The sequence below is a fragment of the Rhyacophila brunnea genome, unplaced genomic scaffold, assembly GCF_057557595.1.
Source record: "Rhyacophila brunnea isolate RB1 unplaced genomic scaffold, BYU_Rbru_1.0 scaffold_128, whole genome shotgun sequence".
Taxonomy (NCBI): domain Eukaryota; kingdom Metazoa; phylum Arthropoda; class Insecta; order Trichoptera; family Rhyacophilidae; genus Rhyacophila; species Rhyacophila brunnea.
In genome coordinates this window covers 836,836-855,625 of record NW_028232783.1, presented here as the reverse complement: position 1 = coordinate 855,625, position 18,790 = coordinate 836,836, and positions in this window count along the sequence as shown.

The following is an 18,790-nucleotide window of genomic DNA, read 5'->3' as shown; positions in this document are numbered from 1 at the left end:
AATGTTGTATTTTTTGCTTTTTTAACGACCTTTTATGGTTTTTTATGACATTCAATAATTTTCGTGTCTTTTTACATATAATGATAATGATTTTTTCGAATGGCATGACTTTATTCTTATTTTCATTGATAACTATGATTGCTTATATTAAACTATTTAGACAAACAGATAGAATATATTATTTTGAATTAGGAATCTAAATAATTTATTATTATTTGATGCAACTTTATTTTTATATCGACTATATAATAATTATGCAAGCAAAAAAAATGCATACAAATTTATAGTTATAAACCCCAAAAAAAACTAATTTGAAATTCAAATATTATATGTTACAAAATTTTATTTTTCATGTCCCATTTTTGTCATGATTTTTGAATTTTACTTTTCTGACATAGATTATTATTAGAATTATCAATTAAATTTGTTACGAAAGGGATTAAAATACTTGATATGTTAATGCTTTATATGTTTTAAATTTTATTTTACATGTCCTATTTTTGTCATGATTTTTGAATTTTAATTTCCTTATATGGATTTCACATGTAAAATTTATAGAGTTTTTTGCAGCAAAGGAAAAAACATACAATAAATTCAAAATATATCGATAAAAAAAAATGAATGTATTGGAAAGAATTAAAGAAATTGAATCTGAAATAGCTTTTACAGAAAAAAAATATACTTAATATCATTTAGGATGCCTGAAAGTTAGGCTAGTAAAACTTAGAAAAGAACTCACTAAATAAAGAAAATCATCAAGTTTTTTATTTGATTTAAAAAGGCATAAAGGTTATAAAGTAGCTCTTAATGGAATGCCATCGGTTGGAAAGTCGAATTATTTTTGAAAATTACAAAAACCAAGTCATATTCTGCTGCTTATGGATTCGCCACATTATAATGTATTTCTGGAAAGGTGCGCCATAAAGGTTCAAAACTACATGTTTTATATCTGCCCAGTATAAATGAAGGTTCTTCACGAGTTATTGTGCGGGGAGAAGAAATTATTCTTGTGACAAGAGCATCACATTCTTATGATATTAGATCCACGGAGAAGTGATGATGAATCTATATTTGAAAAGAAGTTATAAGATATGGGAATAAGATTAAATAAAATCAGGCCCGACTTCAAAATTGTTTGTAGAGCTTCTGGTGATATAGAAATCAGTGCAAGTGTTGATCTTACAAAAACCGATTTGAAATTAATGGAATCGATTCTTGAAGAGTACGAATTCTAAAATTGCATTTTAAAGATGAGAGAAGATCTTAGTATTGGCGAATTTATTGATGCCTTATCGGATTATCTTGAATAAACCAATGTTTGTATTGTTATGATAAAATAGATTATATAAGTTTAGAAGATCTGAATAAATATGCAGATTTAACGGATTCTGTTTTAATTTCAAGTTTAGCAGAATGGAATTTCAATGATCTCTATAATATATTTATGAGGGACTTTGGCTTATAAGAATCTTTATCAAAGTAGAAGTAAAATCATCTGATATGAATAATACAATCGTTATAGGTGATTCAGGGACGGTTGAAGATGTTTTTTTTTGAAATACACAAGGAGCCTATAAAAAAATTAAAAAGCAATTGTTTGGGGTGAGAGTGCATACAATATTCCATAAGAGGTCGGGTTTTAGGCACCAATTATGTGATGGAGATATAGTTCAATTTTTATAGCTTATATTACGGAAAATCTTTTGGTTCACTTTTAAAAATTGCTTTTAAAGTTTTTAGTGTATTTAATTCTTCACACTAATTCTCTTTTGAATATAATTATAGAAGCAGTTACCATTGTGAGAAATTATATTCTGATACATATTCGGGGATACCAGGAAAAACGAAAATTCCGAATTAAAGGCGTTGAATATTTTCTTATATCATGGTTCGTTTATAATGTTACCCAATTTACATTTAATTTATATTTAGACTTATTCTCTGAATATTTATTGATTTATAAAATTTATGCATACATGATGATAACTATACCGGTTTATTAATTCGACTAAGTGATATTTATCTATGGGCTAATTTTCTTTTTATCTATTTAGACGTAGTCAGCATGTTGGGAATATTGCACAACTCCTTGATGCATATTTTGACACCTTCCCCTGATCTATCTTCATCCACTGCTCTTCTCCTCTCAAATGAGACGAGTTCAAGTGTCTTGCGGAGCGTGAGAGCTTGCATGTATGCTTCTACTTCGTCCGGTATTTTAAACACCTCAACATGTTTTTTATGATATTTAGTGACCACCATATCCCAAGTAATCACATATGGTACTATCTTGTTATACATTTGTAAATTAAACCAGTTTCATTCGCCAAGATGTCATAATTAATTCGACTTAATTCATAATTATATATAAACTTACTTTCTCCATCATAAAAACAGCGTAGAAAAAATTTATTGGTTGTAATTTTCTCTCATATATTAGGATAAATCTTCTCAAAAGTAACCCTATAATATTAACATTATTTTTATTGTTTGTGCTTGCGTTGAAGTTTGTCAAAAAAAATTTAAGTCAATATAAAATAATTGTTTAAAAGCGAAAATTTATTTTATCGGGTGTTTTCCTACCAATATTTTATGTATTTCTCGCAGCTCATTAGTTTCTTTACCTGTCTGGTAATAGAAGGGCGACCTTGCATAAGTAAAATTTTAAACGCAAATGATTTGAATTAAAGATTATAGGCTGTATATTTGCACTATTTATCATGCCTACCGGCAAATAAAGTGTGATTTTTCGTTTAGAATCTCAAAATATAAAAATTAAAAAATGGGAAAGCATTATCAATCACATAAATTTTATGATATAAAGCTAAAAATAACTTTGGTTATGATGTAAAAATTCGGAAAGTATTTTTAAATAAAAAAAAATTAAGCATGTTTATATACAAAAATATCAAGTGAAAAAAATAGTTTACTTCTATTAAGGTATTTCTTAAATAAAGTAAGAACGGACAAATGGTAAAATATTTTAATTATTTTGATAAAAGATCGTCATATTTTTAGGGAAATAAGCTCCGCATTATTTTGTTCTTTTAAATTGATTTTTGTTCGGTATGATCCGAGATTTAAATTTTACTTGAAAGCTTAGAATATTCAACACATAAAAATATATTATATACTATCTTCGGAGGATTGCCACTATCGAGTGTTTTTTTTGTAAACTTAAGTCGATAAAACCTGATATTTGCGCCTTTTTATAAAAAATTAGCTAAAAATATATCAATATAAGAAAGATGTAAGTACTGAATTTCCCCTAAACAGATTATAAAAATCTTTTACAACTGCAAAAATATGTGATTGATTCCTCAGCTCAAAATGTAAAATAAATAATTTTCAAGTATAATATAAACATCAAAATCCAAAGAGTAATAAAAAATGAATTATATAAATCATATTAAAGATTTCACAGCTGCATAGCTCGAAAAATAGCTTTCACAATATTAAAAACAATATTAAATCAATAAAAATGCCTAATACAAAAGAATAGACTTCAAATACCCGGAATAAAATGACAAAATATTACGCCATCGCCAAACTTTTAAAAATAGAATTTTATGTTTATTTTTGATCAATTAATTTGATTCATAATTTTGCATGTGATTATATTTTCAGTATTTTATAAATTTCAATTATAACTGTACATAGGCACCGAAGAATTTATAAATACCATACACAAACACTAAAACAAAATCATGATCAATAAAATTTATTTATAATGTTAAAATAATTATATATATTTAGATAATGAAGTACCATCTTTAATTATAAAAATGCTTGATTTTTGCACTTTGAATTTATCAAGCAAAATTATACAATAGCAAATCTAAATTAGCCATCGAGTGCAATTAGAGTACTAAGAAAAAAATCCTAAATTATATCCATTTTCGCCAATAGAAAACTCTGAATCTTTAATTAAAATCAAGGTTATATAAGAATTCCAATATACTGAATAATTGGTTTGACGTGCTTCTGTGTATACTTTAAATTAAAATTTTTGGTGGCTTCTTTTTAATATAAAATACCATTAGCATATTAAATAACTTCTGATATGCATTTTTGGGATCTAATTTCACTTAAAATAGTTAAATCTACCACTTGCGAACAAATAAAAACATTCATATCATTGCTTATTAATAAAAATTATAAATCATCAACTAAATCTTCTTTAAAGTCATAACAGTTGCCTAATTACATATAAAAAAACACCTATGTATGATCATTTATGATTTATTTTTATGCTCTCGTTTATTAATTTTTTTAAAATTCAATAAGTTAGGTTATTTATTTGATACATAATCAAAATAAACATTTATCTCAAATTAAAATATAATATTTTATCCTTCAAATCGTACACGCAGCAATAAAAAGATTAGTTTTTCTTACAGAAGCAAAAATATATGCTAAAAGACATACATCTTATATATGTAAAGTCCACAATACAAAAAAATTGCAATGTATTGGGTAGGTAAAAGAGGAATATTTTCATTAAAACCAATTATAGGGGATTTGAAAGGCTCTACGAGCATTAAATTATACATGATGTTTTTATTTATAGTTTAATTTCTCTTTTTAGGTAATTCTATCTACTGTGAAGTAAAAAATTTCATGAGAAATATGCACAACTTCTTAATGCGTTTTAAAACTTTCCCCTGATCTATCTTCATCAAATACTCTTCTTTTTTCAAATGATATGAGTTCAAGTTTCTGGGCATTTTAGAGAGCTTACATGTATGCTTCCACACCATTTATCTTTTAAAACACCTTAACATATTTTTTATCGAATTTTGAAATCACCCCGTCCCTAGTCATTTTATATGGTGTATTTTTATCTGTATTTCTATTTATGTAACCAAGTTCATCCGCCAAGATGTCGTACTTCCTAAATTTCACATTCACAACCCGATACGTTTTCAAGGCTAGTTATACCTATTTCAATTCAATTAACAATATATTTTTTTTATCTTATTAGAAAATATCAGGTCTGGTTTTTTGATTTATATTTCCTTTTTAATTCTGGTATCTATTTTTATTTCCGCATATTGCTTTTTGCCGATTTCTCATACTGTGTGATTTCTGATATTTCTGAAGTTCTAGCATCTTGATAAGATAAACTCAAAATATCTTACAATTTTATTGTATCTTGGCGTGTAATCATGCTCAAAAATTCTCTTGCACTATGTTTTTAGATGATTGATCGTTTCTATAGCTTTTTATGATGTGGTCACTTCTTTCTCTCACCGAAAACATATTTCTGTCTTTTATAAACCAGAATTTAATTTATTCACTTGGTTGTTTATTATAGCATTTCACCATCCCAAATATTAAAAGATAACAACCCTTTCATATTCTTTGTTTCGAAAAGGTCATAATGCTGTAGTTTTTTCTTTTATTTTACAGAATAAACTTTCTCTCTGCTTGTATCTGATGTCTCGTAATCGGTTATAATGATATGATATATATTTGGCGATAGTCTTAAATTGATTAGGGATGTATTTTGCTATCTTTTTATACTTTTAATATTGGGGCCCTTCTCGTCGAACTTTATTACTATTTTTAAGCAGTTTTTTGACCAGGTTAATTATCTTCTCCGCTTTAAATCCCGTATTACATAGCGTACGTTTTAATTAATTTCTCTTTATATATAATATTTGTTTATTAATAGGCTGGAGGGCAATAAAAAATCTTTAAAACATCCTCTATCCCATCATAAGTTTAATGTGTTTGTCTGGTTCTAATTTCATGCACCCAATTGATTTTTATATACGGGTTAATTTGATTTTTCGCTTTTTGTAGTTTTTAAAGCAAAACTTTCGATTGCTCTATAGAACAGATTTGGCTGATACTCCTTCCCACCATATCATCTTAACAATCTTCCTCGAGACATATTCTTCTTTCAAGACTTTTTAGTTCAGTGTTTTCCTCGATCCTATAATTTGTGCGTATGCTTCCGCTTCAGTTGGCATTCCTAACTCCTTAATATATGACTTATAGTATTTTCAACCACCATATCAAGTTGTGACGTATGTCAATATTTATGCTATATGTTTATAAATAAGGGACAGATCATTTTCTTAGCTTCTCATTTTCAGAATTCTTATGACTATCAATACTCGCTATTCCTATTTCTATTAATGTAATCAAGTTTATCTTCTTATCATATACGAAAATGTCTGGTAAATAATGTGATAATTTTAAATTTGTTTTTATTCGTGTGGTTACCTTTATTTCCTCTAGTTAATTTTCAATTACTTCCCGAACCGACAGTTTTCCAACTTCTCCGATTTTTTAAGGTTGTATTTTCTTGTAAATATAAAGTATATGCATCTTACAACATTGTTATGTCTTCGTGTATTTTCATGGATAAGCATTCTTTTACATTGGATTTCTAAGTGGTCTACTGTTTTATATGCTTCTCCAATAGTTTTGACATTTTGACTTTTATTCAAAGAACATATTTCTATCCTGCATATAACAGAATCTTGCTTCTTCTTTTGCTTGACTTTCTAATTTTTAGTCGTCTTTAAGATCCGGATATGTCAATCATTGGGTTGTTGTAGATATAGAAAGGTTTTTGTCGTGGTTTTTTATATTTTATTTTACACATTATTCTTATCTTCTGCTTCAAATCAATAGATTAATGCACCCATATGATAATTTAAACATAATAATTACTAAATAAAATAATTATTACAATTTATACTTGGAATATGCGTAAATATCAAACATGAGGAAGTATTTAAAAGATTTTATTCGGTAAATATATTTGGAAATAGAAATTTGCCATAATCAAGATAGATAGTATTCGTATACAGATATAAATCAATGTAAATTACAAATTATGCAAAAAAAAAATTATATAAAGAAATTTTTTTTTCGCATGAATATCAAATCCCGTTAACCATGTATTTAAGTACATTTTTTTTAGGAGTAACGACATCTTCGGTACATTTTTTATGGTACGTTTATTATTTTTTATTTATGTGTGAAGTTTATTTTTATAATTCAATCTATTAAGACGTGGTAAACGCTTGAGAATATTGTACAGCTCCTTTATACATCTTTTGACACCTTCTCCAGATCTATATTCATCAACTGCTCTTCCTTTCTCAAATGAAATGAGTTCAAGTGTCTTTCGTTTATTATGGTAATATTTCCATTTACCTAAAATCGCTAAAAATACATGTTAAATGGTATAAAAATTTCATTACTGCTTTAGAAATTATGAAATGTGTTATTCATATTCCTTATAGATTTTGATAAGTCATTAATAATTCTTTATTTAGATTAAAATAGAATCTTTAAAAATTTTTAACTAAAAAAATAAAACTTACAAACATGCATTTTAACAAGAAGTTTAGTAATAACTATAAAAATATTTTAATAGTTATTTTATTATAATTTTTTTTATTGTGGGGTAAATTCGTCTTCTTTTACACTATCATTATAACCACCATTTCTGTGGTTGGTTAAAGATTTAATTTCTTAAAAATACTTTCAAACTCTTTTTCTTCATTAAAAATGGTATTTTCACATTGGCTGATGCTTAGAAATAAGTAATTACCTTTCTTATATTTTTTAGAAATAAAAACGCCAAGATTATTAAGAATTTCAAGAATGCCTGATTCATATAGCTTTAAATCTGCTTGAATGATGGTTTTCTTAATTGTCTCTTCGCATACTATAATTTTAAATTTCTCTAGGTCTTGCGCCAAATCACGTATATAGCTTTCACATAACTCCACAGCATGGCTTTCTTCTATGATTTTATCAGTAAAAAAAATTTTTCGTTGAATATCGGTCAATATATCATTCACCATGTTTATATAACACATATTCATGTTACTAAAAGTGTTCTTATCAACTTCATCAGATTTAAATTTAAAAAATAGATCTAAAATTTGCAATCGTGTTTTTTCGAATTCTCTGGAAATTATATCATATTGGTAGCATCTATATAATATTTTTCTCGCAGCAAAATAGAAAACAGAATTATCATCTGCAATCGCTTCAATTAATACCCCAAATCTGTCATCTATTTTTGTAAAATTAAGAGCGTCACATGCCACTCTTATCAGAATCGATCTATATTCTGGCATCATCGGTGTTAATTTTTCTTTTAACGAGCTGAATAAACTGCTATCCAAAGTAATATTTTTTATATTGGCATTCAATTCGGTGGATTTATCAAGAGAATATAAATATATTTCTATTTTTTTTAGGTTTTTTGGGCAATTACAGATTTCATTTTGCAATCTATCCACACAACTATGATTCTTATCATCTAATTCAATTGTTTCAATAGATATAACATCCAGGGGATTTAACTTTTCTAGGATATCAGCTCTTGAAAATGAAAAATTATTGAACATGACAACATTATTCAAAATAAATAATGTTTTATTTTGTATACAATTCAAAAAAATATCAAATCTTTTTGGTAGATTTTCTAATAAAATTCTTTCTGTGGATATTATATGAACTATTTTTTCATTCAATACCCTTTCTTTTCCGTTAATATTATCAAAAACCATAAATATTGACTCAAATAATAAGTTCGATGCGCTAAAACTTATTTTAAAATCAAAAAAAATGTCGATATTCTTTTTTAAATTTTTAAATTTATATAAAACTGCTAAATTATAATTATTGTGCTGCTCTACAGATAGACAAATATCGTAGTGATTTTTTCTAGCATATATAGTTGTTTTATTTTTGGTATCTTTGAATATATTTGAATCTAATTCCTTTTGTGCTTCAATATCTTGGTTTTCGTAAATATATTGTGCATCAATAATGCGACCTTTATAGCTTAATTCTTTCAAAATACTTATTAGCCCATGTTTTTGCCGTCTGTTATAATGCAATCCTATATCTATCTCATAATCCATTGCTAATTTATAAAGATCATTTCGATTACTGGCTATTAGACCATCTTTAAAACCCGAAGTATCAAAAAATGCAACATTAAAGGTGTCATGGCAATTTAAATATACTGAATCTAGCATAGAACGCAATTCAACGTAGAAATACGCCTGTTTTGCATCAGTATGATCCTGATCAAGTATTATTGAGAAAACAGAACTCGAATATAGGCCTTTATCATACCTTATGTCAAATACACCACTGAAATCCTCTTTTAATTGGTTTTTAAAACTAAAATTTTTCTTTTTATGAACACGCAAGAAATACTCTTCTGTAGCCGTTTCAACATAGGATTCAAAGAGATTTTCGTTTTCCAACAATGATATTATATCCTTCATAAGAGATCTAATCATTGATTCTCTAAAATGGACTTTTGACACCTTTAAATCGCCTTGAATCATCTGTTCTTCGATGGTTTTTGTAGAAATCTCCATGCTGCCTGCAAAAGATGAATCCGTAGCATTTTCATTTTTATGATGCTCATTACCATCAATTGGTGATTGCATTTTTTCACACATTGTAGTTTGGCAGTTATCTTCAAACAGATACGAATTATTTGCAGCATTTTCATAAGATGTTTCTTCTGAAGAGCTTTCAATATCACTTAATAATCCCGATTGTCCTTTGTTAATGTATTTATAATTCATCACTAATCTATCGAATTTAATATTATCTAAAGATTTTCGTTTTAAAATAATTTTAATGTGCAAAACATTTCTAACTCGTTCTAAATATCCTGGTTTTATCCTACACAATTCCTCAACAAATCCATTTTCATACACATCATTTTTTCTTTTTCTCTCATCAATTAATTTTTGATAGCTAAATGTAAAAAGCTCTTTGTGTAATCCAATATTATCCATATAATTATACTTATTAATGCTTTCTTCAATCTTTTCCATATAATTATCGAATATTCCGTCCTTCATTGTTATTCTAGATTTAGCACGTGTTCCCCAAACCAATTTTGAATAAATTAATGATGCAAAACTGATGATAAATAGTTTTTTGCTTTTTAACTTGAAATTTAATATATTCATTTTACATGCATATTCTAGCATATTTTTATAGAAAAATTATTTTTTATATAATATATTAAATTAAAAATATCATCTTTCCTTTTTTGTAAATTCAAGATAATGGTGTTGTAGAATTTTTTTTTAATTTTAGCATGTTTAATCAAATGTTATAAAAAATGATTCAAAGTATTAATCGTATCTATCAATTATATGTTTTACATAAAAATTTAAGCAAGTTAATTACATAATAACGCATTCAAATCTAAAATAGCCTTTAGAAGCATATCTATGTGCTTGCGAACTGTTACTAACCACTTAATCTCAAAATATTCTGAATTTTTTTGATGTCATATAAATCTTCATTATCGAATTAGAATTATATGATGATAATTAATGTTTTTAAAGTGATATTTAGATCAATCTAATCATTTTATTGATAAAAAAAATATTGAAAAATTCTCAAAAGAAAATAAAGCTAATCTAAAATCTTCATCTTCGAAATTATGTGATCATAAAATACAGTGTATATAGAATGGTAATATTTAAACACACGATAAATTTAATATTTCGAAAAATCTATTAAAATATATATAAGCTTCATGAAGGAAAATTGATTGGATATTAATTTATATGTGTAAAAGTTAGATTTAATTCTTATTTTTTAATATTTAACACCGAATATATGACATTGAATCGAAAACAGAATGCTGCATTTAAACTGATTAATTCTGAAATAACTATTTCAACCATGGAGTCGAGAAAAACAGACTAAAATCACAGAATCGAACGTTTTAATTTGCGTTTTTCATATGCAGGCTGTGATAATATGCATTAAATTTATAATGTTTGAATTATATCATTTATACTGTGAAAAGAACTGAAAATCCTTAAAGCCACAGAAAAGTGGCATTAAAAAGTATATAGAATAATTTTTGTAATGATTGAAAACTTCTTTAAGTCTGTTTTTTTTAAATTAAGAATCATAGATTGCTTTTTGATAAAAAAATATAATTCATCTTGTTTTCAATGGATATTTTGAAAATTTTGTAATTTAAAGAAAAAAAAGGTATATTTGTGTTTGTATTAGTGCATCTCTTGTTTATATAGATGAAGATTTTCGTAAAAATAACCATTAAAAACAAAATATATGTGTTTTTTTCTAAACAAAGCAGACGGTATATGTCTATTTTACAATGAAAAAATTATCTATTGAAGTTCATATGCCTTATTCGTCTATTTAAATTGAATCTAAAGAAGCTGCAAAGACCAGTTTGATTCAATCACATTTTATTTGGTAAAGAAATAGATAGTTAGTTAATTTGTAATAACTTTACTTGTTATTAGGAAAAAGATGTTGATTAATTAAATTGAAAATGCAATATATTGGTAAAAACTAAAAAATAGAAATAATGTGCGATAAAGGTATAAAAATTGAAAAAAATAAAATCTTATAAATATAATTGAAACATACGCAATTTACTAATAAAGGTGGCCATTTTGAAAATAATCATAAAACGTGAAAATTGAATACCGGAAATATTACATTTTCAAAAATAGAAGAGGATATATTTGTAAAAGCTCTAGTTAGATCATGCTAAACCTTAATAAGAATAGATTACGAATAAAAAGGTGTAAAATTTGTATATGGAACTTTTTTAGGTATTCATGTAGAAAAATATGGTGTCATTTAAAATGCTTGTATACTATTATAACAATAAATACAAGAAAAAATTATCTAGTAAAAGAAATTGCAAGCAAATGTTTTGTAATATATTATTCGTGCACAAGGAAGATCTTTTTGAATTTTAGATGATAGATGATAACATAAATGACGAATTAACTGATGTTTTTATCGATAAAAATATATTTATAAACAATAGAAAATGCATATTACATGGGTTATTTTGGAATAAAAAATTTTCATGTGTCGTATATTAAAATTTGGTAATACGAACTGAAGCAGGAGCATAAGACAAAAAAAATAGTTTTTATAAAAACTTGAATTAATTTGTATTGAAAAGAGAATTTGCATAGAAACTGGTTGCAAAGATGGGGTCATTGAAAAGATTATTAGAAAAAAATTACAAAATAAAAAAAATGAAGTTCTGCTTTAAAAAATAAAGTATAAAAAAATCAAATAATCCCTTGGTTATATGGTAAACCCTAAATAAATTCAGAATTTAAAATAAAGAAAAGATGATAAGTATAAATATTAGTAATTCAAAGTTTTTAATTCATTCTTGGCACTATATTAATGTTACGTTTTCAAAAATTCACCGAAAAACGATGAACGAAAGTTCTATTTTGAATAAAGTTTCCTGTTTACGCTCCAAAATGTATCTTTTGAATTATATAAAGTTTATCTTATATACAACAATATTTACAGATTTGGTAATCTCATTATAAAACATGTAATATACCATTTTTCAGCCCATTATCTTTCTCTATCAAAGATATTTTAAATAAATACTGCAAAAGATCATAAAAGAAATCTTTTTTCTTTGATCGATTACTTTTATATAAAAACAATTAATAGAAATAGTGTTTTAACCACAAGATATTTCTTAAATGATACAAATCTATATTTAGGTTTTAGGATATAAATTATAATTTTTTGGGGTTTTGCTTGGACTTAAGCAAGAGGTGGTGAAAAACATTTAATTGAAATTGCATTCAATATTTTTCATGCATGTAGTGCTTTTTATTAGTTCAGTCATCTATCGCCCTTTAAATTTATGCATCCAAACATGAAATTAATGTATCTTTTCAAACCATAATGACTTGTTAAACCCAAATTTAAATTAATAATAAATTAAAGCATGCAGATGATTTCGGAACAGGTTTAGATATATTTGATCAGAATCATTAGATAATAATATAAATTAATAGATCATGTTTTTTTTATTAATCTACTAAAAATTATGAAAACCTGTTTATTTTATTTCCATATAAACATAATCATGGAAAAAAAAACTAAAAACATAATAGAGTCAGTAAAGATGGCAATTAAAATGCGCAATATAAACAGGGGTTTTCTAGGGAATGTAGAAAGAATCTGGTTCTGTTATAATTTGTAATGGTAATACTATGAAGCGAAAAAATGTGATAAAACATATAAAAATCAGATATTAAGCTTTAAATTTGTAAAATATATATTCAATTATGTTTTATAGTTTTATTTCTATATTTTCTAATTATTTTTCAATAAAATTTTATTGAATAAACATTTGGATCGATTATCGAATAATATCGATTTTATGTCTGTTTCAACCAATTGTGTTGACACCAGTATTTTTTTCGCGAATTTAAGATAAATACAGGGTATTTAATAGAAAAAAATTCTAAAAATTATTTAAGGGGTGATGATTGACATGAAAATAAACTTTTTTGTGGAATTATTTATTTTTGTTTTAGAAGGAAAAAAAAATGTGCTGGAATATAGCTTTAATTACATCTAAAAATTATTTTTAAATAAATTTGTATGATATTCAAACCCTTTGTCGTAATTATATTAAAATTTATAAATCTTATTTAAATGGATTAAATTTTACCGAAGCATTTATTTATCACATGATTCATAAGTTGATTTAATTCATTTGTTTAAAATTAAAATTCAAAATATATTAATGTGTCATATTAAAAAGAAATAGTAAAAATCACTTTGCATATTTTTAAGTTTCTACTTTATATTTTTTTACCTCAGCCAAAAAGAATTACTAATCTAAATGAATTTTCAGACCGAAGATCTTTTGAAATTAACATCGGCCAAAATAAAAGCATAATATATGGTTTAAAATTGTAAATTTTACCATCATTTTTTAAAATTTAAAATTTATAATTTTGTTTCCAATAGTGTATAGAATACTTTAAAGCAGTTAAATATAGAACAAAATGAAGAATTTATTGCGACCGGTGCTGCAAAATCCATGATATTTTTTTAAAACATTTTTTGAGTAGTTTAAATTTGTAAAAACGTAATCTCCTCAATCGAAAAAAAATGAATAGAACTTAGTCAAAAATAAAAAAAATGTGAAATTTTGATAGAATTAATAAGTGGAGGCGTATAATTTTAAAAAGAAAAACACGATATCTACGACCAATTTCAAATATTTAATGTTGTTTTCGGATAATGTAAAAGCATTATATAATTTTTTAAAGCTAATTATACGTTTGTATAATAATTATCCAAATTATAGTAAGAAAGTTAGCACTAAAGTTCGTATAAAATGAAAAACCTTTCCCATTATTTATATTCGCTACATTTTATTGTATATTTAAAATATTTTCAAGAATATAAAAACTTTATTTCAATTAGTTTATATACTGTGTAAAATTAATCACTTGCACTTATTTACTCGGTATTTTTGTCTTTTTTAATTCGTGATAATTATAATCTTGTGGTGCTTTATTTTCCAGAATATTTTTTATTCTAGTCTTTAAATTTTAATTTTACATTAAAGCTTACAATTTTATTCCATATTAGACTTGAATAGGTCCCCACATTTTCATGCCCTATAGATTTTAAAATCATTTAAAACCTCCTATTTTTTAAAAAATAATATTCATAATTTTTGTCTAAAAAAATTAAGTTTTACTGAACGTAAGAGTAGGATTGATGATAACAAAAAACAAAAATAGCCATAAATTTGAGGCTTTTAAAACTAATTCTGTTATAAATTATATCCTTATAACTATGGTCTTTAAGAATTACAATTATAAATCTCTAAATTTATTTTTATAATTTCGATCTTTGTTCACATAATGGGGAATGAAGCAATCACAGAAAAAAATCATCAAAAATTAATTAATTTTAAAAGATTCTTGTGTTCTCTAATTAATAATATAATTGGTTCACACATTCATTTTATTGTTAAATAAATTTTTAAATAGTATTCCGCTAATAAAACCAAAATAAGATCAAAAGATACTTTATATTACATTTAAACAAATTTTTTCGCATATAAGGTAGTTTAATAATCATTAAAAATTACAAATAAAAAGTATGAAGCCAGCTGTTGTTAGTATATAATCTTACAAAGCGCAAGAATAAAAATATATGAGAAGCACAATAGCTTTTTCATATTATTTTAGCTATCCATCATGATATGTTAAAAACTTTCTATGGCTGTAGTTTTATGTATGCATATTTGTTGTATTTCTTTAATTTTAATGCTGATCTCTTTTTATCACAAATAATTATTAGTAAAGTAAATATATAGCTTTTCTCACAATATTTCAAGTACTTAAATTTATGATCTTGTGTCTAAATTTTTTTTATTTAATGGTATTAACATCTTTTATGGAAGTCTATTTATGACTTTTAGGATCTCCTTGTTTATTTGATTCCTCCCCCGCGTATGTACCTTTAAATTTCCTCTTAATAGTTTGTTCTTCGTGAATTATACCTGTTTTACAAGGCCGTAATCGATATAGAAGAGATAAAATTCTATGTCCTTTCCGTAACTTGTTAATCATGCTACCACTACTCTGGAACAACCCATATTCTTTCTATTTAGAGCTGGGTTCTTTTAATGTTCGGGCTCGTTTTCCGCATTTATACTGCAACTTTGTAGTTTATTCTTGGTTTATCAATGTTTTTATAGTTTTACTTTCTAGGTTCGACAGACCTCCCCCTTTCGAGTATTTTTAGTTATGTTTAAATTCATATGAATGCGGGTTTCGTTACGGTTGAACTCAGGCCCTTTTCTAATTAAACAGCGCTACCGCACCCCCTTGCGCCAAAAAAATAATAAATATAAATCACTTAAATTCCATATTTATTTGCATATGAGATGATTACACGCATAAATAAATATTTTTTATGATAAAAAAAAATTAAAGATACTATATTCTATACAAGCACCTAAACCTTTCGATTTCGATTTTTATTTTGTTATAAAACTATTAAATAGTCTCTGTATTACTAGCTGTTAAAATATTAAATGTCATGTACTTAGCCTATATAGGGCCGTGCTTATGGTTTAAGATGTCTGATATACAATATGATCTATGCACATGGACAATACTACCGAACAAAAAGTGGAACTAAGGCAAAGGCTTATTTGTCGGAAATGAATAAGAAAACTTTCTGTTATATTCGAGCACGTTAGTACTGCCCAATTTGATTCGTATTTTTTTTGGCGGCAGTGATATATGTGAATCACATATATATCTAGGCATGACTTTAATGAAGTGAACTATAGATACTGGATCCACAGATTTATTGCTAAATAAATTTGTTTGGGGAAGTTTTTCAACAAAACAATGATTACCTTTAAGATTGAATTTCTACTGGTTATAATAGATGTATAGGTCTAGCAAGTCACTAAAATACATAATTCATTGACACCGATAAATTATTATAAATCTTATACTAATAACTTCTAAACAAAAAACATCCTAATTACTATTTTCTCTTATGAATTCGAGAAATTTCTTGGGAAGCACGGCCAAGCGTATTTTGAATGATATTTTTGTTTATTAAGATGTATTTTATGATCACTCTCAGTATATTGCACTGTCTTTAATGAAATTTCTTCGATTAAAAATATTATTAAATCTCAATCTGTTCGCGTCATGACAGTGTCATTTTATCTTAAAACTCCATGGCGCAAATAATATTAGATGCTATAAAGTTTTTATAATTTTAAAATTGCACAATTTTTTTGGGTGATATGGAACTATTTTTCTTGAGTAAATATTAAAAGAAATATAAAATATTGCGGGAAAAATCGGGATACTTTGAAATTATTAAGAAGATAATGTATGAATCTTTGGCAATAGGAAGATATGGGGAACATTTGATTTATAAAAATATAAATTTATTTGATTATATGTTCCCTACCCCGAAATCCTGCTATTACAGAAAAAAACCTTTCATATAATGATTTTGTAATTTCTGTAAAAGAATTTGAAACAATTTAAAACTTCAATTTGAAATCTGCATCTGTAAAATTCGATTAAATATTATTATATTTATTTATCTATGTATAAAAAATTTAATTTATTAAATATTTACTTTTATCATAGATCCGTTTATTTTTAATAATTTTTTAATTAAATATATTAAATTTTTTAGAAATTAAATGTACCACCCTAAATTCCCGTATTGCCGAAAATTGTTATGCTAATACTAACGGGCTGATCAATAAATTTATTCCTAATCAATTTATAAAAAAAACGTTAAATATATATTCTCGTTATGGTATACAGTATATGATATAAGAATTAACAATATTTACATGGATTTGGGCTTGCATAAAACAGCTTTCTTTAAATTTTATAATTAAAATAATATAGTGATTTTTAGTCTTCTTTACTGACGTCATTGAAACATTGGGGAATTACAGCTTGTTTTAGATGAAAAAAAAATTTATAAACTGAATGAAAGCCATGCATAAAAGTAAACTTTAGTTATGTTTTTGAGAACAGAGAAAACCCATGATTAATATTTTAGATAGCAAAGATAAGATTTAATTTATAAAATAAATAATGTGTATATTTGATGAACTTTTTTTAATTTAACGAATTAAAACATTAAAAGCAGTAAAGGATATAAATATAACATTAAAAAAGAAATTTTCGGTAAGTTTTACTGTTTTTAATTGTTTTTTTACCTACAAACGGATATTATGGGATGCAAGTTATAAAAATTACATAACCTTTATCATGATGGTGATTTAAAGAAAATTTTTATGGATTATGTCTATTTCATTCACTTAAATTACTTTTTTAATATATGAAAAGAGCAGAAGGATTATACTCAGGATAAATTTAAACGCTGGATTAAGAAATATCATAATTTAAAAAATTTGGTGTTAGGAATTCTAACAGATTAAAGTGATGTGAGTAATATATAAAGTTTTTATGGATCTTATATTAATAATTTTTATAAATATACCGTTCAGTCGAAGGTTATAATAAGTTTTAAAAGGAATATTTAAAAAGATATTTGTTTACACTAGATCCATTTATAAGCATTGCTCGCCTAAAAAGATTAAAAACTAATTATGTAAAAAACTTAAAAATAGATAGGTATTTTGGTCTTTTAAATATATCTGAAAATAAAATACTATTTTATATTCTGTATAATACTGACAAAGATTAAACTATATTGTTGCTATTTGCGGCATGGAATTTTAACTATAAAAACCAGGAAAATATATATTTGATGTGCATTTAAGTATAATTAATCAATGTGAAATTTCCCCTGTGCTTTTCTTTTGCTATATGATCATTGCTCCCATTTGCTTATAATAAACCAGACAAAAATATATCTACAGCACTATTTTAACCAATATAAAAAATACAAGGCATTACACATAATTATCTCACCTATAAATTATAAATTAAAGCCTAAATTTGAATGATGTTTTATGCCTATATATATTCATTTATAAGGTTCTATAAATAAATCTTCACCATATGAAAATTCTCCGCAAAAAAGAATATTGTAATTTATTTAATTATCAGCGTTACTCTAGTTTTTTTTTAAAAAAAAACATTGTAGTAGATCATACATATGAATGCGATGTATGGTTATTTATTCATCTTTGGATTTTAGCCTATTTGGATCGAATATACTAGTTTTTTCCACCCTATACTACACTTACATGGTTTAAACATAGAAAGAACTGATTTTAAAATATAATGCTATAAAATCTGAATGATTAATAAAAAAAGCAAATACCATTAAAGGGAAGAAGAAATAATAGTAAAAATCAACTTTTTTCATGTAAAAACGACGCTATTTTTATATACCGTTAAATTATGTTTCTTATAATTTATATGGTATTCACAATTTTATCATTCATTCATCTTTTATTCCTAATGAT